This window comes from Callithrix jacchus, chromosome 5, assembly GCF_049354715.1.
Source record: "Callithrix jacchus isolate 240 chromosome 5, calJac240_pri, whole genome shotgun sequence".
Taxonomy (NCBI): domain Eukaryota; kingdom Metazoa; phylum Chordata; class Mammalia; order Primates; family Cebidae; genus Callithrix; species Callithrix jacchus.
This window is the reverse complement of record NC_133506.1, coordinates 19,201,025-19,223,420: the sequence shown is the minus strand read 5'-3', so window position 1 is coordinate 19,223,420 and position 22,396 is coordinate 19,201,025. Positions and strand designations below refer to the sequence as shown.

Genomic DNA, 22,396 nt, shown 5'->3' with positions numbered 1-22,396 from the left:
ATTTTCACCATGGTGTCCTGAAAAGTAATTCAGTGAATAAAAGTCATGAGAATGGATTCTATAGTTTCCTTAAATTCAGGTAAGCTTTTTTATTTACTTGGAAGTTTTAGATAGTACTTGTAAATAGAATAATGTAATACAAATTTTTAAAAAGGAAAAAGCTTCTGGCTCATAACCACACATTTTATTTGCTTGTTCCCATGACCCATCAGTTGTGAAATTTTGTAACTTTTACCAGCATTTTGATTATTTCTTCCTTTAACATGCTGGAGACCAGGTCTATCTTTTCTCTGCATTTCTGCTTCATTGCCTGAAAAACTTCTCTTCCTATTCAAGCCCTTTGTTTTTTAATATAGCCTTCTTCTGCCCCTATAGGTTTTTAGTTTAACCATAGTAAGCACAGAAACAGCTTGTATCATATTAATCTCCTCAAAATAAAAACAACAACAACAAAAACCACTTTAATGGTGTCTTTTTAGATAAAATGAAGTCTAAAATCTGAGCAAGGCAATCAAGATTCAAAGACTACCTCTAAAACACTTATTCAATTTTATCCCCCAATAAAATGCCCACTTTTCTATTCACATATTTACCATGTTAATAATGTCAGTATTAGTTGGAGGTATCCTTCATTTATCATAGCCAAAATTGCATAATAATGACGAAGATGATTAAGACTCTATATAAAGCAATAAAATAAAACATACTCTTAGAGGAAAAATCACTTAATCACAAAGAAATAAAATAAGAAAAGTTAAAAAAAAAAACAGAGAGAGAGGAGTTACATAACATCTTGAAAACAAGTAATAAAAAGGCAGTAGTAATATCTTCCTTAATAAAAACAATAAATATAAATGGACTAACATCTCCAATTATAAGACATAATGGTTGACTGAATGGATTTAAAAAAAAAAAAAGAAGTAAATGCTGACTACAAGAAACTCATTTTGCCTATAGGACACAAACAGATTGAAAGTGAAGGGATGCAGAGATATTTCATGCAAACAGAAACCAAAAAAAAAAAAAAACCAAAAAACAGGACTATACTTATATCAGATAAAATAGATTTAAGTCGAAAACTGTAAAAAGAGACAAAGAAAGTCATTATATATTATAAGAAGAAAGCGGTCAATTTAGCAAGAGATATAACAGTAAATTTATATGCAACACCCAAACATATAAAGCAAATATTAATAAATCTAAAGCAGAAAACAGATTGTAACACAATTATAGTATGGGACTTCAACACCTCATTTTTGGCAATGGACAGATTATCCAGGCAGAAAATCAACACAGAAACAATAGTTAAACCATATTCTAGACCAGATCGCCCTAACAGTCATTTACAGAACATTTCATCCAACCACTACTGAAAACAAAGTATTTTTATCAGCACATGGAACATTCTCCAGGATAGACTAATACGTTACGTCATAAAACAAATTACAACAAATTCAAAAAAGTCAAAATCATATCAAGTATCTTTTCTGACCACAATGAAACAAAACTAGAAATCAATAACAAGAAGAGTTTTGGAAACTGTACAAATACATGGAAATTCAAAAATGGAACAGAGTGACCATAGGTAGAGAATATGGATGAAACACACCCATGAGAATGAAAGTTAGAAGAAAACATTCAGTCCCATCAAAAGGCAAAGTCTCTAGGGTCATGAATAGGGTAGCAAATGGCACTTGTACACATGAGTTTAGAATGCACTCAAGGCACTCTGTTGCCCCCAGAAAACTTAGACGTACCTGTTTGTACACAAATACCCAGAGTTTTGAGTGAACTGGAAAGAGGTCCATGGCCAAATCTATCAATCATTACATAGGATCGTCATTAGACAGGTTAATCAATAGTGAAATTCTTAAATAAATGACTAAGCAAATAACTTAGATTCAAGTACTCTATGTATATTCAATGTTTCAGAAATAATTTAGTAATTCGACTGTATGAGGCTCCATTGCTTCATCTGTGATGTGAAATAATCATACCCCAATAATGCTTTGAAGACTAAATAGACATGCTTCATCTAGTGCAGATTTCAAGGGGTTGTTGTCATTACTATTAAGCACTTTTACTGATACTTTGGGTAAAAACTAGTTATTTCTTACTTAGATTTGAGAAGTTTACAATGTAGGAAAAGAAAAATGAACAAGCAAATATTGGAAGTTAACCTAAATACATAACAGTAATTTGAACTCAATCGAGTCACTGATTTTACCTTTTGAATTAATCTTAACACTAAAAATAATGAGTAGTTTGATTTTAATTCTCTCCCCTTACAACCTACTCACCACCTCTTCCCATAAACTATTTTTATTAAGTATTTATCAATTCATCTGATTAATTTCTCATGTAAAACAAGATAATATTTCTCTCATTTCTTCTTAAAGTGTCTTCTTGAGAAATTACTCTGTGCAAAATTTAGAGCAAAAAACAGTCACAAGAACATTAAAGCAACACAGATTATTAAAATGTCACACCTTGCCTGTTTTATTGGCAAGCTGAAGAAAGAAATGAAGATGAAATATTAGCATGTGTTTTTAACATGACTATGTTGGGGAAAGAACTTTAAAAAGCTCACTCTTATTTTGTTTTTATTTATATTTCATATTTTTTAAATCCTCATAACTTCTCTTGATGCTTTTTCTAAATAATAGCTTGGACAACCCAGATATGAAATATATAATAAACCAAACTTAGAACAGTGTAACTATTCCTTGACTAAGGATAGAACACCAAATACTTTCTTCTCTTTAGTATTCAGGAATGGAAAGTTCATGCTGAATTAGCAGATTTGAGTTTAATATATCTAGCTTTTTGTCCTTGACTGAAAATGAAAGATTTATTGGCAGCCTCTTAAATATCTAAATCCCTCAAATTCAATTTTATTTGGTCAAGGATGTTAAGGTTTTGGTAATTTATTCACATGAGGTCAAGTAAGTCATCTGATATAATTTTTAAAACATAACAGTTTTATTGGGATATAATTCGCATACTATATAATTCACTCAATTTTAGTTTACAACTTAGTTGGTTTAAGTAGAGTTATAGATTTCTGGAACCATCACCACAATCTCATTTTAGAACATTTTCATCACCCCCAAAAGAAATCCCATGCCCCTCGTTCCCTCTCCTCTAGCACCTGGTAACTACTGTTTTTTATCACTATGGATTTGCCTATTCTTGGCATTTCATACAATTAAAATTACAAAGTATATGGCCTTTTGTGAGTGGTTTCTTAGTATGTTTTCTTGGCTTGTCTATATTATATCAGGTTTCAGTACTTCATTTTTTATAATCAAATATTACATTGTATGGATATGCTACACTCTGTCTCTTCATTAGTTGATGGACATTTGGGTTGTTTCTACTTGTTAAACTGTTATCGATAATGCTACTGTGAACATAATATATAAGCTTTTGTGTAGACATATACTTTCATTTTGTGGGGGTTATATACATAGGAGGGGAATTGCTGGGTCACCGGTAACTTTTTGTTTAACCATTTGAGGAACTGCCAGATTGTTTTTCAAAGCTGCTACACTATTTTGCATTCCTGGCAACAATGTCTAAGGATTCTCATTTCTCCACATTCTCACAAACACTTGTGATTATCTTTCTTTTTGAATTTAGCCATCTTAGTGGGTATGAAGTATTATATTATTATGATGTTGATTTGCATTTCATTGCTGGCTAATGATGTAGCACATCTTTTCATGTGCTTATTAACCATTTGCATCTTAATTGAAGAAATGTCTATTAACAGTCTTTGCTTATTTTTCAACCAAGTTGCCTTTTTGTTGTGTTGTAAGAATTGTTTGTATATTCGGAATACCACAGCCTTATCAGATATATGATTTGCACATATTTTCTCCTATTCTGAAGATTGTCTTACTTTTATGATAGTATCCTTTGAAACACAAAAGAATTTAATTTTGATGAATTCTAATATATCTCTCTTTTCTTTTGGCACTTGTGTTTGGTATTATGTCAAACTTTGCCTAGCCAATGTCATGAAGGTTCACTCCTATATTTTTTTTTCCTCAAAGTTTTGCAGTTTTAGCTGTAACATTCACACATCTATAATTCATTTTGAATTAAGCCTTTGTTTATGGTGTGAGAGAGAAGTCCAAACTCATTTTTTGCATTGTGGAAATCCACTTGTTCAAGCACTATTTATTGAAAAGACTATTCCCTCCCCCACTGAGTTGTTTTGGCACCTTGCTGTAATTTCTGACCCTTGAACTGTCAGAATTTTAAAGCACCTAATCTAGATGTTTGACTGCAGTAAATCTAGATTGTTAAGATTTTCCTCTAGAGATTTCTATAGCCTGATACTTCTTTAAAAAAAAATCTGTAATGCCTCAGTCCTACACTTTAAAGGATCTTTTAGATTAATTCCCAATGGTACCTAATTTTTACTTACTCTGAAGATGTAACCGTTCTTGGAAATAACGATTGTCTAATTTAAATATTGCTCAGCAAATCTTTGTCTCTGTTAGTTAAATAACAGAATGTTCTACCTAATGCTCCTTTGTAGATTTTACAGTTGACAAAACCTAATATTTAATCCTAGTTCAATTACGTGGGAGTCCTTTTCAGTTCTGGCAGAATCTCAAAACTGGTTTGATGTACAAAGGATTGCAAAGCATAACCTGGGCAGATTTAGAAGAATCTAAATGGGCACAAGTATTTTTAGCATGAACATTCATACCACAAAACGTGCAACAGTGAAGAAAGTCACATAAATGTTGTGTCCGGACAAACTCACTTTCTATTCTAAGATAGATTTATTTGTGACAGTATCCTTTGAAACACAAAAGTATTTAATTTTGATAAAGTCTAATATATCTCTCTTTTGACACTTGTGCTTGGCATCATGTCGAATTTTGCCTAGCCAATCTCATGAAGGTTCAGTAGATATATGACCTTTCTTTTAGTCCTCTCTCAAGAATCTCTTTTAGTATGATCTTGTTACTATCTACAATCTTGCCATGAGATGTTAACAGTCAAAATGCCCCTATTTTAAAAGAAATGTATCAATTAGCTCTACTCCAAAGAACCACTGTAAAACATGAAACTATGACTGCCTGTCTGTTTAGCCTACAATTTTGTGGGACAGCTGGTCAGTTTATCTCATCTGAGATTGCTAAAGTGGTCTTGGACAGGATCACTCAGGAGTCTGTGGTGAGCTCCCAGGTCAGCTGACAGCTGGATAATCTTGCATGGCCTCACTCATTTCCTGGAGTTTGGCCAGCTCTAGGGGGCCATGTGGTTCTCATCCTTCAGACACCCTGCCCAGATTTCTTCACATAGAATTCTCAAGTTCAAGAGCAGCAAGAGAGGGAAAGACCACTTTGTAAGTAATTTCCAAGCCTCTTGCATCAAATTTGTTACCATTCCATTTTCCAAAGCAAGTCACAAGGCCAGGCAGATTTTAGGGGATAAGAAAAACTCCATCTCTATATGGTTTGAGTTGAAAAATGTGGCTAATTTGGCAACTTACCACATAAAGGAAAATGAGGGACATTTTACAGTGGTAGTAAAATTAGGTCTTTAGCATAGAATTTCTAAACATGAGCATGGTATATTGGTTGTTTAAATATTTCTCCTTCTTCTAAATAACTTAAAATTATTTTATCTTAATTGAGCACTTGTATTAGTTATTATTTTAACAGATGTAATATAATCACATAGAAATAAAACATCAGAACACCAAGAGGTACCAAATGAGAAGACTTTTCACAAGTCTGGGCGTGGTGGCTCACGCCAGTAATCCTAACACTTTGGAAGGCATAGGTCTGATGATCACTTGAGCACAGAAGTTTGAGACTCATCTGGGCAACATAAGAAGACTCTGCCTCTGTAAAAAATGTGTAAAAAGTAGTCGAATGTGGTGGTACATACCTTTAGTCCCATCTACCTAGGAGAGGTGGGAGGATCCCAGGAGGCGAAGGCTGCAGTAAACCATGATCACACCGCTGCATTCCATTCTGGGCAACAGAGGCCTGGTCTAAAAAAAGAAAAAAAATAAAAACAGGACTTTTCCCCATATCTTTCTCATTCTCTCACCCCTCCATACCCTGCCCTAATAGACAAGAATTTTTGACTGATTCTGTGTTTAGTCTTTTAGAGGTAACACTAAGTAAAATCCTGCCTTTTTGCCTGGATTTATCAATGCTGAGCAGTATCTAGTGAGGCCCAATACACAAGAACTATTTAGCATATTTTCTCTATACCTCTCCTACCTTGTTCCTCTTATTTTTTAAATTAAATTTGTAAAGAATTTACATCAAGTACTAAGATCTCTATTTTAAACCCATCAGCTTTAAGCTGCAGCTTTTGATGCCTTGTCATATGAGATGAGGTATTTAATACTGTGAAATCCTTAACTTGGCTTTCACAGTCTCTACGTCTACCACTTTGTCAGAATTTTCCAAGCATTGTATGGCTTTTAAAATGTTACATTGTATAGCATTTATAGTCAGACCTCTATTTTAATCAAGTTTTACCTCCAAAGTTTGGTTCTAAAAATTATGAGCTGATAAACAATATTAAAACTATAAATGATTATGCAGTAATCAATGCTGTGCTTGAACTCACAAAGAGGTAGTATGCCCCTTAGGCTAAATCACCTTCAGGAGAGAATATTTCTAAAGTCAGTGTCAAATGTATTCCATTACGTTCCATCACCCGTTCAAGACACGGTACATTTTGTTCTTCAAATGTGTAATACGATTTTTTATACAACTTTCAAAATTTCCCAGAGAATTTCATTGTATTTGCTTATTTTTTTCTTGCCAGAAAGAAATTGTATTTTATCACATTCCAAAAAAGCATCCACTTTTTTTTTATCATACTACTTGTTGGATCATATAAAATGCTTCAAGGCCATAAGTACAGATGTCTTATTTCTTTTTATTGTTCTCCTAGGTTAATTCTATTGTTTCCTAAGGCCTTTGTATTTCTCCTGGATTCTTTTAGAAATATGTAAAAGATGAACAGAATGAATTCATCACAAAAATCAACATATCTTTTATTTCTCAGATAGAATTCTAGGAAATACTAGGGTTTTCTTCCCCATCAGAATTTTGAAGCATTTTTTAAGATACAAGGTTGCTAAAGTGAGAATGTTAATGTCAATCTAATTATTTATCTCTAGCATGCAATGCAGTTGTGTTTATTTAAAATTATTTAATTATAATACGCATACAAAAAGTGGATAAATCATAGCTAAATGAGATATTCAAAATAATCATATCTGTATAATCACAGCATTAGTCAAGAAATAAAACAGTATCTGTGCCTCAGAAGGTTCCCCTTGTGCCCTCTTCTCAATTACTGATTCCTCCTTCCCAGAAAGCATCATTGACCTGACTGAATTTCATAGATTATCATTTTTTTTAATTTATACAAAATAGAAACAAGATAACATATATTCTTTTGTGACTCACTGCTCTCATTAAATATTATGTTGATATTATCCACACTGTTGCTTACAATCTATTCATATCGATTTCTAAATATTATTTCTTATATCAACATACAGGAAATTATCTTTTCCAGTGTTGATACTCATTTGGATTTCTTTCAGTCTTTGCCTATTATAAATAAAGTTGTTAAGAACATTTTTGCTTGGTGCTCATATACTCACATTTTTAATGTGCTCTATTTTATTCCACCTAGGGTAATAGAGTGTGTTTATTATAAATATTAGAAGATATTTGCAAGCTATTTTCCAAAGAAGTTGTACCAGTATCTCCCATCAGCAATGCATGGGAGTTCTATTTTCCCCAAATCTTCGCCAATATTTAATATAGTCAGTGCATGTAATTGTAGCCATTCCTACTTGAAAGTATACACTGGTGAAGAGCCCTTAGATGGCTATATTTTGGGCAATTATTTTTTCCCATTTTTTACACCCTTTCAATGATACATTTTAATGAACAGGAAGAGTTCTTTTATCAGTCTTTTCCTTTATAGTTAATGCTTTCGTGTCCCCTTTAAGAAAGCATTCCCTACACTTCCGTCATGAAGACAATCTTTTTGTTGTCTTCTAGAAGTTTTGTTGCTTTATCATTCACATTTTGATCTACAATCACCTGGAGTTGATTTTTGTGTAGGTGAGAAGTAGGGGTCAATATTCATATTTTCCATATTAATGACCAATTGATTCAATATGTTTATTAAGGGAAAAATGTTTTTTGCCTTTTGTTTGCATTGCCACCTTTGACATAAATCATGTAAATTGATGCATGGGTCTTTGGGGACTCTACTGTGTTCCTTTGTTCTATCGGTTGATCCTGGCATCATGCCACCTAATTTACTACAGATTTTACTGATAGTATAGGTAGATTGGATACTGCAGGTGCAGCAACACAATATTTTTCAAAATAGCTTTAATTATTTTTGACATCTTACATTTCCAAATAAATTTTAGAATCAACTTGCAAATTTCCATAAAATAAATTCCTATGATTTTGATAGAACTTTTACATATATTTGTAAATAGATTAAAATAGATATATTCGATAGATGTATCTATAAAATAAATATAAAGGAAAGCAATTTAATTGACTCAGTTCCACAGTTCTGTCTATGTTAGCTTTATACACTTAAGTGATCTGATGTTTGGTGTATATATTATTTTCTAACTTTTAAAGGATCATTTCATATATTTTCATATAAGATACTGATCTGGGGCTGGGTGCGGTGGCTCACGCCTGTAATCCCAGCACTTTGGGAGGCTGAGGCAGGTGGATCACGAGGTCAAGAGATCGAGACCACCCTGGTCAACATGGTGAAATCCCGTCTCTACTAAAAATACAAAAATTTAGTTGGGCATGGTGGCGTGTGCCTATAATCCCAGCTACTCAGGAGGTTGAGGCAGGAGAATTGCCTGAACCCAGGAGGTGGAGGTTGCAGTGAGCCGAGATAGCGCCATTGCACTCCAGCCTGGGTAACAAGAGCGAAACTCCGTCTCGAAAAAAAAAAAAAAAAAAAAAAAAAGATACTGATCTGTTATTTCTCTTTCATTGGAATATGACTGATAAGTTTGTTATCAAAGTTATACTAACACAATAAATGAGTTTCAAAGTGTTACCTTTTTTTACTGAGTTTATATAAAATATATATTATTTCTTTCTTATATATGGAGGAATTTTCTGGTGACAGTATATTTGCCTAAAGGTTCTTGTAAAAAAATATTTTACTAACAGATTTATTTCATCATGGATTCAATTTAAGGACATTTCTCTCCTTATTGGTGCTGCTCAAATATCTAAGAATTTTAACCATAAGTTTGTATCTCTTCTGAGTTATTTATCTATCCCCTTAAGTCTATTGATCTTTTTTGGCTATCTTGTTCTTTTTCCTTTGCAATACTAGTTTTCTACAAATATATGGAAATTCTTTGTTTTCCAGTCACTTATTGTCATAGGACTATGTTGATAACAGCGGCAGCTGGCCGGGGAATGATCAGCCCTGACCAACTTCTATATTAAAGGAGAGGACTCACTGTAAAATTCTGTATATATTGTGAGGATGTTCAGTTGGTAGGTTTCTCTTCCGCAGTCTACCATCAGAGCACCTGGAAAGCTGAGCCACTTCTCCAAATGGCATAATAAGAGGGATTCCAATCTGGAGAGCTAACTCCTGTTCTGGATGCCCAAGCTCTGCTGGGGAGAACTTCTTTCTAGAGGTTCCCTCTCTGGCTTTATCCTGGAAATGAGTCCTGCTGCTGCATTCACGATGAAGGAAGTCTGGAGAAGACATTCTACAAGCCATTTAGCAAACAGTTGAGTCAGCCCCCTACTTCCTATTCAGATTCAGTTACGTTCTCCCTATCAGCCAGTTTCACAAGCCAGGGAATGAGAAACTCAAAACTCACCTGCCACCTTCTGAGCTCATCCAAATCACCTGTTGGCATGATTACAACTAACCTTCTTTCTGTCTTCCAGAAATCTGTCAGTATCGTTGTTCTGCTGATTATCCTGTCTCCTATTACGATGTCGTCCTATCATTTCAACTTTTTACTTTTGTTTTGCTTTAACATTTTATTATTTTAAAAAAAACAGATATGGCTAATATATAATAAAGCAACATTCTTAAATATATATATATATATATATATATTTTTTTTTTTTTTTTTTTTTTTTTTTCTTGAGATGGAGTTTCGCTCTTGTTACCCAGGCTGGAGTGCAATGGCATGATCTCAGCTCACCGCAACCTCTGCCTCCTGGGTTCAGGCAATTCTCCTCCCTCAGCCTCCTGAGTAGCTGGGATTGCAGGCACGCACCACCATGCCCAGCTAATTTTTTGTATTTTTAGTAGAGAGGGTGTTTCACCATGTTGACCAGGATGGTCTCGATCTCTTGACCTCGTGATCCACCTGCCTCGGCCTCCCAAAGTGCTGGGATTACAGACGTGAGCCACCGCACCCGGCATTCTTAAATTTATATTTTAAAAATTTTACAATTTGAATATTGCTTATTACTTATTAATGTTATACTAATAACATGCAACTGGGGCCTTTTAAGTCATCATATATTATGGTCAATGTTATTTTGACAACACTTGAGAGAGACGAACATGTAAACACATGCATAGGTAAAGAGAACGAAAACGAAAACAGCAGAGAAACTGTCCCTCTCCCTAGGCAGTTGCTTAGGTAGTTTTCTGATTGTAATGAAGAATAATCAGAAGTATGCTGGAAGAGGATTTAAAATTTGCCTATGCTATAAATCTTAGCATAAATTAGAAATTAACAAATAATTCAAAGTTCCATGTCTGCTAAAAATATCATTTATCTTCATTTAACTCACACATATCAAGTAGATTACTCATATTTAGTGTGAGGTATATTACCTAGGAATGTCCTAATTTATTGACACTGTTATTCTTTCTATTAACAAGATAACTTTTTGCTTATACAGTTTTAAAGTTATCTAAAGGACTATAAATTTTTCTACTATAAGGACACATGCACACGAATGTTCATTGCAGCACTGTTTACAATAGCAAAGACCTGGAACCAACCCAAATGCCCATCGATGATAGACTGGACTGGGAAAATGTGGCACATATACACCATGGAATATTATGCAGCAATCAAAAATGATGAGTTCGTGTCCTTTGTAGGGACATGGATCAATCTGGAGAACATCATTCTCAGCAAACTGACACAAGAACAGAAAATGAAATACTGCATATTCTCACTCATAGGCGGGTGATGAAAAATGAGAACACATGGACACAGGGAGGGGAGTACTAAACACTGGGGTCTATTGGAGGGAATAGGGGAGGCACAGCGGTGGGGGGGGATCTGGGGAGGGATAGCATGGGGAGAAATGCCAGATGTGGGTGAAGGGGAGGAAGCCAGCAAAACACACTGCCATGTGTGTACCTATACAACTATCTTGCATGTTCTGCACATGTCCCCCAAAACCTAAAATGCAATAAAAAATTAAAAATTTTTTAAAAAAAGGGCAACCATGCATGTATAAAGTGATCAGGAATACGTTATGTACTAATGATTAATGTGATAAAAAAGGCATATATATATTATTAGTGATGAAAATAAGATACATATGCATCTTCAACGTCTCTTTCCCTGCCTCCTACCCCATTGCCAATCTCATTTCCCTTCAGCCAATCTACATGGAACTTGAAAAGTTAAAAATAAAACTAGAGGGGAACCCAGGCCCCAGGACTGATAGTAAGTGATTTAGGTGGCAACACCTACCCACATAGGAAACCAGTCTGATAAGTTATTTTAGGGCATAAAGAATTCCCATGTTATACCATTTTTCAACTTTCAACCCACATTTCCTCAATCTGAAAATAAATCAACTTTAAGATATGATGGTTATTCTTCATTTGCATACCAATTTCCCTTCTCCCATTTTGTACCCCAGGAGGTTTGTACCCCAGGAGGCTTTTCTCTCTCGACAGCCTCTCCCAATTTCCACCTAAGCCAGGCCTCTAGGAAGACTGGCAGAAGATCAATAGATGGGAGATGAGAAAGTTAATTTCTCCCTGCCCACCCCCGCTTCCCTACCTGGGCTCCGACAGCAGCTCTGTCCCTCCTCCACACTTCCGAGACTCCAGATATGCCAAATCTTCCCCCAGGTGATGGCTATCTTCCCCTCCTGATGCTCTGGTTTTTTATCCCTTGGTTTTTCCCTGAGCCTCAACTTCATTATCAGTAATCGGTCTTTTCACCAATTGTCTTCAGGTGGACTGCTTGGGTGAGTGCTGTTTCTGGTTGGAACCTATCAGATACGCCAGATTTCAGAAATGGTTTAATTTCAGTTCCACAGGTAGGGCTTCTCAGATGGTATTTCTCCAGTGTTTCACATCATGCCCTAAGTAAATCTCTGTTAGAATTTCTATTGATGTCCCCTAATTGGTGATTTGGTTTTTGATGACTAGAAGAAGCATTTCTTTAAAAATTAATTTTGTTGAAAGATCACTTAATAGTTTGCCATTTGAAATACTTATGTTTAGTCCAGTGGTTCTCAATCTCACCTGAAAAGTTGTTTAATACCAGTCGTGGTCAGCAGAATGATAAGATAGTTTCCAAAATGCCCATATATCCATCCCCAGTTTACACTCCCTGCATAATCCCCAGGTGTAGTGGTGGAAGGTGTCCAGGTTCTTGGCATTTTGAACAAAGAATTGGACAAAACGCATGAACAAAGCAAAATGAAGCAACAAAAGCAGAGATTTATTGAAAATGGAAGCACACTCCACAGGGTAGGAGTGGGCCTGAGCAAGCAACTCAAGGAAGGACCTTGTTCACAGAATTGTCTGGGATTTCAATACACTCTAGAGGTTTCCCATTGGTTGCTTGGTGTATGCCCTATGTAAATGAAAAGGCTATTTTCTGTTATAGCTGAAGTGTTTTTGTTTGATTTAGTTCTAGGAAGTCCTTAGGTTCCCTGCCTCCAGGACCTATTCTCTGGCCTCACCAGGAATGTGAATTTGATGAATTTCACTTTTGTCATCAGGTTGTGTTTTATGGCACAGTTGACTTTAAGCAAGGGAGATTATCTGGATAGGCCAGACTTAATCACCCAAGCCCCATTAAAAAAAAAAAAAAAAAAAAAAGAGAGGTTTGTCTTGCTGGTTACAGAAGAAAAATAGAGACACTGGAAGCAGGAAGCAGATTCCACAGCAAGGAGGTTCTCTGTTGCTCAGATAGAAGGGGCCAAGTGACAAGGACCTAGCATGGCCTCCTGAAACTGAGAGTGTTCCTTGTTCAACAGCTAGGAAGAAAGCGGGGACCTCAGTCCAATAACCACAAGGAAATGAATTCTGCCAACAACTAGTGAGTTTGGAAGAGAATCAAGAGCCACAGAAAGAACTGCAGCCCTGGCCAACAAATTAAATTCAGCTGGATGAGGACCTGAGCAAAGAATGCAGCTACTATGTGCCTGAACTCCTGACCTACACAGCCCATTATGGGGTAATAACTCTATGTTGCTTCAAGCTGCTAAATTAAGCTGACAATTAAGCAGATAATTTATTTATCAGTAATAGAAAACTTGAGGCCTCAAATAGAGAAGCCTCAACCTCCAACATTCTGGTTTGGGGGGCTGGTCTGGGTTGGGGTCTAGGCATTTGTATTTTTCAACACCTCTTATCCCAAGTGATGCTAATATTCAGCCAGGAATGAGAATCACTGCTTTTCTTCCTTAAGTGAACTGGAATCATCTCAAAAATAACCCACTAGAGGAGTCCCCCGAAAGCCCCATTCATTCATTCAACAAATACTTATTGAATATTTACTGGGCGCCAAGTCCTACGCCCTGGGAATTTATTTAATGGTTAGAAAATCAGACATAGTCACTTTCTTCATGGAGCTTGCAGTCAAAGAGGAGAAAACACATTTTTTAAACACTGTATGATTTCCTGCACATAAGGCAAAGTCCATGTTCATAAAAATGTTTGGCAGAAAATAAGGACCTGCATTCTACTTAGACTCTCCTGTTATGGGGTGTCCTCTCAATTACTCTAGTTTGAACTACAAAGCTCTGTTTGGGAAAAATAAATTGCCTTAAATGACCTCAATCAGCATTACTTTGCTATGCCTACAGAGGTCACTTGATAATTCAGGGAAAAACAGGTAGGGAAATAACTGAACACAGATTTAACCATTATTCTTGATATTAAGATACCAGTGTGAAGTGTCACAGTAAACAAGTCTATTAAAGAGTCTGGAGAAGACAAACATTAAACAGATACTAACCCAAAGAAATGTAAAATTACGACTATGATAAAACCTTCCAAAGGGAAGGTACACATAGAATAGGAGGATTTGACTTGGGGTTGGTCCAGGGGAGTGTCAGCAAAGGTTTTTCAGGAAGTATTGTTAAGCAAAGAAACCAAAGAGGAGCAGGGTGAAGTGAAATGGGAGGTGAGCGAGAAACCTAGTGCCAGTGGTTGCAAATTGAAATTCCACAGGAACTTTAAAAAGTACTGATAGCAGGTTCCCACCCCACATATCCTGATTTAATGTGTCTGTGCTGTGGTCTGGACATTTCCAGATCATCACGATGTACATACACTCAAGCAGGAAAAAGCAGCACATGCAATGTTCCGTGCCAGGAGGAGACTTGACAGGTTCTCAGAGCTGGAAGAAGGCCAAGGTAAAGAAAACCATGGTCCCCCAAATTTTCAGTAGCTACGGATACAACACAGACACATTGTGTCAGACTTGCCCTCTGTGAGTCACTACTCAGTATTTTAAAACATTTTACCTTGCATTGAAAATTCATCACTAGGAATGTTATTGGTGAAGTTAAAAAGATTTCACCAAAATTTCAAGTATCATCCCAGGTTAAAAGATAGAGGTGTTTCTAAGTCATTTATACAACCCTCCATTTCCATCCTGCTCTGATTTTTGGCCCAGGAAAAAAAAACATGTTTCTAAATTTCAATATCGTGATAGGAGATGGGAGAGAGCTCTCCTAAAAGAGAGGAAGAGGACACCATTAAGCAGCGCATGCATTTTCTTTTCGGTCTGCCCAACCATGCAGCCAATGTTATACTGCAGACAACAGATAAAGCATTCACTAATACTGACAGGAGAGCAAATTATCCTCTGAATGGTATTTTGCTGTTAGATAAATAATTTGCATATGGCATAAAAAATGAAGTCAATTGATTTGAGATAAACCTCCAAAATCTCTTTTGGCATGAAAAGAGCCGATTGCCCACAAGTTACCAAATCAGACAGGCTTGTGCAACTGACCTCTGGCACTTTCCTCTCTTCCTCAGCTTCAGCTGAATTGGCCTCATTATTTTCTTAAACCGCTAGCATGTTCCTGCCTCACAGTCTTTGCACTCTTTTTTGGTTTTCACTGAGATCCCTTTTTCCCGTATCACCACCCTCAACCCCTCTCATTTTCTTTCTTCCCCCAGAGAATCATTTAATCAGGGAACATCTTTGGCCACTCAGCTGATAGCACTGCCATGATTCTTTATACACTCACCTTGCTTCAATTTTATTGACAACATTTATCACCTTGTGGCATATTATAAAATTGTGCATTTGTACTTTGTCCGTCTTCCCAAACCTGGTCCAGCTTATAAACCCATGCCGTCAGCAGCCATGTTTGCTTTGGTTGCTAATTTGTCTTGACCACTAAGAATGGTGGCTGGCACATACTTTATGCTCAAGATATACTTGTTAAACTAATACATTGTAGGGAAGTTTAACTCTTTTCCCTAAAGTTTTGATAATTTGAGTCTATAAAACAGATAATAGATTAAAAGGGAAAAAAGGCACACACATTATGTGCACAGGAAACAAACAAAACATAAAGACACCAAGAAATGTCCAAGTGGTTAATGCTTTTAACCATCTTGACGTTCCAGAAAGAATAGGGTCTAGGAGTGCTGATGGACGGAAAGAGAAAAGGAGAAAAGCTTGAGCTAGCAAAAGCATTCTTGCAGATGACACCTCATATGTAACAGGCCTCAGAAAAAAATAGATGGTAGTCCATAAAGTTTCTTAGTCAGATTTTCAGAGGTGTCAAACTCTCATTACTCTTTCCTAGATCTGAACAAGGGAGAGCCTCAGAGAAAGACTTTTTGTATCTGCTTTTTCTTTCACTTCCGTTTTTCTACAGGTATAAATCTCTTCTACAAAAAAACAGCTCTGCAGCTATTCCTGTCTGCAAGCTCTCTAAATAGCCATCTGAGATTGCTAAAATCTGTCAAAGAAATATATTGTGGGGTGAAATATTTTGGTTTCCTTCCATATGAATGTCAGTAGTATTATAAGAGAACATAAAGGTGTTTTAACAAAGAATATACTCTTCTGAAGACATTAATGTTCCTTAGAATTCAAAGAGGCAAGTAAAATAAGATACAAAAGGACACATAAATGAAAATTATTACATATTTCATAGTCAGCTATTTTGAGGATAGTTGGTGATTAAATTTTACAGAATTTCTACCTTCATTGAAAATTGTACTTTAATAGATGTGGCCACTAGAATAAAAGGTAAATTAGTTTTTATGTACCATATTCCATTAAATTCTGCAGGCATTTTATTTCATTAAGGCAAATAAAACTGTGATTTGAAACTGAGCAGTCTCTTATCTTTCTGTGAGAAATCTCTGTGAAATAGACAGTGATGTATATATTACCTGACAAAACGCTATATCTTTTACATTAAAAAGCAATATTCAAGGTATGAAAATATTAAAAGTATGGGAAATAAGTGCAAATATGTATATTTTTCAGTTTCCTTCTTAGTTCTTCAGCCCCCAACTTTGTTTGGTATTATCCCCAGATGACTAGTGCAATAAATATATTTAGGGCAATAAGGACTGAAATCCCTGTCTTGATGCCCCGTTTCTCATCATAGTCCCATAGAAACCTCCTGTGAGCATTTCTCAGTGAAAGTGGAATAATCACATTCACTGCTATTCTGTGGGTTTGTTCATTGCTTAAATACAATTAACTGTTCCTTATCTGAAAAGAGGTGGTGGAAGTGCTTTTCAGAGTTGGGTGTGTAAGAGAACCACCTGGGAAGCTAGTTAAGCTACAGATTGCTGGGCTCCACCTTCTGGTATCTTGACTCAGAGTGCCTGAGGCAGGTCCCGAGTATTGCATTTCTCCTAAGCTCCAGGGTGATGCCAGTGCTCCTGCTTCATGGACCAGCCTTGTAGTAACACTGGTCAGTTGGACCCTAAGGGTGCTGTTTTTATTCCTCTATCCCTAGGCCATTTCTGAACCACTCCATGAAGTGGAGCCACCACAGTAAGATTGAGTTAAGGATCTGCACCTAATTGCATATAAAAAGCATCTATTACCATTGTTATGCTAGATGATAATACCTGCACAGAGATTTTTTAAAACTCAATTTATCTCTAAGTGGGCTCTTTTGATTTTGTTTTAATAGAAACTGGTCTGCTTAGAGAATTTGCTTAAAAACTGAATAGCAACTTTTTTGGTCCCATTTATTAGGTTACATACATTACTGGCCCTTCTCTTATGTCATTCCAAGAAAATGTCAGTTTATTTGCATTGGTAGATTTAGTCATTGACACATGCGCACTTCTTTCTTATATGGTTGAAAGAGTTCTTTCTCCATTTTTTTCCAAGGTAAAATTCTCTAGATGCTTTATGTTTGCAGAATAGTCCCCTTTTGTTCTGCACATGTACCCCAAAACCTAAAACGCAATAAAAAATAAAAAAATATAAAAAATGTTAAGATTATTTCTTAATTGCAGTAAGAACACTTAACATGAGATCTACTCCAAACAAATTTTTGTGTTCAATACAGTATAGTTAACTATAGGTATTCTGTTGTACGGCAGATCCCTAGAGCTTAATAATCTTTCATAACTGAAATTATAGTGTTGAGTAGCAAGTTCCTATTCCTGCCTTGCCACAGCACTGGCGATATGGTTTGGTTCTGTGTCCCCACCTAAATTTCACCCTGAATTGTAATAATTCACATTTGTCAAGGGCAGGACCAGGTAATTGGATTATGGGGGCAGTTTCTCCCATTCTGTTCCAATAATGAGTTGAGTTTCCTGAGATCTGATGGTTCTATAAGCATTTGATATTTCCCCTACTTGCACTCACTCCATGCTGTGAAGAGTCGCCTTTTGCCATGATTGTAAGTTCCCTGAGGCCTCCCCAGCCATGTGAACCAGAGTCAATTAAACCTTTTTTTCTTTATAAATTACCCAGTCTCAGGTATTTTGTCATAGTAGCATGAGAACAAACTAATACAACTGGGCAACCACCATTCAACTCTCTGCCTCTGGGTTTTTGACTATTTTAGATACATACATAATATAAGGAAATTATGCAGTACTTTTGTCTCTGCATTGGCTTATTACACTCAGCATAATGTTATCAAGGTTCATCTATGTTGCTGCAAACAGCAGAATTTCCTTCAGTTTTCAAGGCTGAATAATATTCTGTTATGTATATATCACATTTTTCTATGCATTCATTCATTAATGGATATTTAGATTGTTTCCACATCTTGGCTATTGCAAATAATGCTTTAATAAACATAAGAGTGCAGATGCCTTTTGAGATCCTCATTTATCTTAGAAGTACCCAAAATTGAAATTGCTGGATCATACGGTATTTTTATTATTTAATTTTGAGGAAACTCCACACTGTTTTCTATAAGGATTGCATCATTTCACATATCCACCCACACTGTACAAGGTTTCCAATTTTTCTGCTCACCAACATTTAACTTTTGTGTTTTTTTGTCATAGCCACCCTAACAAGTATAAGGTAATATTTCACTGTGATTTGATTTCATTATATGATGATTAATGAGGCTGAGCATTTTTTCATATATCTGTTAGGCATTGGAAAAATGTCTATTCAAGTTCTTTGCCCATTTTTTTTTTTTTTGCTCTTTAGTTGAAAGAATTCCTTATATATTTTGAATATTTACCCCCTTATCAAATATATGGTTTGCAAATATTTTCTCCCACTCATTAGGTTGCTTTTTCACTCTTTTAAATGTTTTCTTTGCTCTGCAGAAGCTTTTTATTGTAGTTCCAGTAGTTTATTTTACATTTGTTTCAAATGCTTCTGGTGTTAGTTCAAGAAATAATTGCCAAGACTGATGTCATAAAGCTTTTTCCCTAAGTTTTCTTCTTATGTTTGTATTTAATCCATCTTGAATTGATAGTTGTGTCTAGCGCAAGATAAAGGTCCAATTTTATTCTGTTGCATGTGGATATATAGTTTTCCTATCACCGTTTGTTGAAGAGACTGTCCTTTCCCCATTGCATATTCTTGGCATCCTTATTGAAGACCAGTTAACTACACATATGTGGTTTTATTTCTGAGCTCTCTTTTCTGTTCCACTGTATTAAATATCTCTTTATGCCAGTACAGTATTATTTTAATTACCATAGCTTTATAATGTATTTTGAGTTGAGGAAGTACGATGTTGCCAGCTTTGTTCTTCTTGACTGTTTTGGTGTTGAATTTTGTTGTTTGAAATGAATTTTAGAATTATTATTTCTACTTCTGTATAGAAAACACCACTGAAGTTTTGATAGGGATCTTACTTGTATATCGGTTTGGACAGTATAGACATTTTAATAACATTAAATCTTTTCTATATAAACGCAGGATGTCTTTCCATATATTGGTATCTTCTTTAATTTCTGTCATCAACATTTTATAGTTTTCAGTGTGTAATAAGTCTTCTGTCTCCTTAGTTTTTATTCCTAATTATTTTAACATTTTGTTGCTATTGTGAGATTGTTTCTTAATTTCCTATTTGAATAGTTCCTAGATGGTGCAACAAATGCAACTGACTTTTGTATATTGATTTTGTGTTCTGCAACTATGTTGAACTTGTTTATTAGTTCTTACAATTTGGGGGAGGATGCTGGTGGTGCCTCTTGGGTTTTCTATGTATTAGATCAAGTCATCTGCAAGCAAAGATAATTTGATTTAATACTTTCCGATGTGGATGCTTTTAAATTTCTTTTTCTTGCCTAACTGCTCTGTCTAGGACTTCCTATGTCTAGGACTATGTTCAGTACAAGCGATGAGAGTAGCATACTTGCCTTGTTCTTGATCTTAGAGAAAACACTTGTAGTTTTTCACGATTTAGTATGTTAGGGATTTTCATAAATGGGATTTATTAGGTTGAGTAACTCTTCTTTTGCTTCTAGTTTATTTAAAGTTTTTATTGTGAAAAGGTGTTGAATTTTGTCAAATGCTTTTTGGGCCTCTATTGAGATAACCATGTGGTTGTTATCCTCCAATTAATTTGATGTGTCACATTAATTGATTTTTATATAATGCATTATCCTTGCACCCCAAAGATAAATCTCATTTTATGTTACTATCTGATATTTTAATACGCTGTTAGGCTTGGTTTGCTAATATTTTGTTTTTTTTCCGTTTTTGATTTTTAATTTTTTTTTTAAACAGAGTTGGGGGTCTCACTATGTTGCCAAGGCTGGTCTCAAACTTCTGGGCTCCTGCAATACACCTACCTTAGCCTCCCAAAGTGTTAGGATTACAGGCATGAGCCACCATGCCTGGCCACTCATATTTCATTGAGAGCTTTTTATATATGTTTATTAAGGATATTGATTTATGGATTTCTTTTAGCATCTTTGTCTGGCTTTGGTATTGGGGTAATGCTGGCCTCATAATATGATTTTATAAGTGTTCCCACCTCTTCTTTTTTTTCTAGTAAAGATTAAGGAGGATTGGTGTTAATTCTTTAAATGTCTGGTAAAATTTATGAGTGAAGTCATCTAGTTCTAGTATCTCTATTGAGAGGTTTTTGCTTACTTGTCAATAATTGTATTAGGCAGGATTCTCTTAGAGGAACAGAACTAATTGCAGGGGGTGGGCGGGTTATTAAGTATTCACTTATGTGATAACAAGGTCCCACAATAGGCTGTCTGCAAGCTGAGGGAAAAGGAGAGCCAGGCCAAATCCCAAAACTGAAGAACTTGGAGTCCAATGTTCAAGGGCAGGAAGCATCCAGCATGGGAGAGAGATGTAGGCTGGGAGGCTAGGCCCATCTCATGGCTTCACGTTTTTCTGCCTGCTTTATGTTCCCTGGTGGCTAATAAGATGGTCCCCACCCAATTAAGACTGTGTTTCCCTTCCCCAACCCACTGACTCAAATGTTAATCTCCTTTGGCAACACCCTCATAAGATATACCCAAGATCAATATTGCATCCTTCAATCCAGTCGAGTTGACATTCAGTATTAACCATCACTATCATCTTACTAGTAATTGGTCTCTTCAAATTTTCTACATTTTCATGAGTAAGTCTTGGTAGATTGCATGTTTCTAAGAACTTATCAGTTTTTCTGGGTTATATAATTTATTGGTGTGTAATTTTTCATAGTAGTCTCTTCTGATCCTTTTCATTTCTGTGGCATAATTTGTATTATCTCTTTTGTTTCTGACTTCATTTATTTACATTTGTCTCTGTTTTTAAGCTAGCTAAATTTGTATCAATTTTATCTTTTCAAAAACTCTATTCTTTTTTATTGTTTTTCTGTGTTTTATTTCATTTATCTGCTTTTATCTTTATTATTTGTTTCATTCTGATAAGTTTGGACGTAGTTGGTTCTTCATTTTCTATTGCCTTGGAGTATGAAGTTTGCTTGTTTGAGATCTCTCCCATATTTTAAGGTAGGCATTTAGCACTGTAAAAATGATCTTAGTAAAGATTTTGCTGCATCCCATATGTTTTTATATGTTGGGTTTTGGTTTTTGTTTGTCTCAAAATATTTTCTAGTTCTCTCTTGATATTTTCTTTGACCCATTGATCGTGTAAGAATATGGGGTTAAATATCTGCATATTTGTGAATTTTCCATTTTTTCTTCTGAGATTGATTTCTAGTTTCATTCAACTGTGGTCAGAAGAGACACTTGGCATGGTTTTGATCTTCTTAAATTTGTTAGGACTTTTTTGGGCAATCTATCCAGAGAAATGTATGTGTGTTTGGAAGAATGTATTATGCTGCTGAGTGGAATGTCCTGTATATGTCTGCTGGATTCATTTGGTCTACAGTGTTTTTCAAGTCTGCTGTTTCCTTACTGATTTTCCATCTGAATGTTCTATCCATTTTTAAAAGTAAGGTACTGAAGTCTCCTACTATTATTATATGGCTATTTTTTCCTAATAGCAAATGTTTGCTATATGTTTAGGTGCTCTGAGGTTGGTTGCATATATATTTATAATTGGTTTTTTTGTTAAATTGACCTGTTTGTTATTATACATCCTTCTTTGTCTCTTGTAACATTTTCTTTTACTTAAAGTCCATTTTGTCTGATACATAATAGCCATCCCTGTTCTCTTTTGGTTACCATTTGCATAGAAGATGTTTTTCTATTGTATTAA

General features: G+C 35.4%; 1 long non-coding RNA gene across 3 annotated transcripts in view; it reads right to left on the bottom strand.

Moving 5' to 3' along the window:
- Positions 1-22,396, bottom strand: part of LOC144582456 (uncharacterized) — a 623,889-nt gene that overhangs the window by 481,937 nt on the left and 119,556 nt on the right. For all 3 annotated transcript variants that reach the window (XR_013535120.1, XR_013535121.1, XR_013535119.1), the window contains exon 3: positions 5,917-6,022. This is a non-coding gene — a long non-coding RNA (uncharacterized LOC144582456). The remainder of the gene's footprint in view (positions 1-5,916; positions 6,023-22,396) is intronic.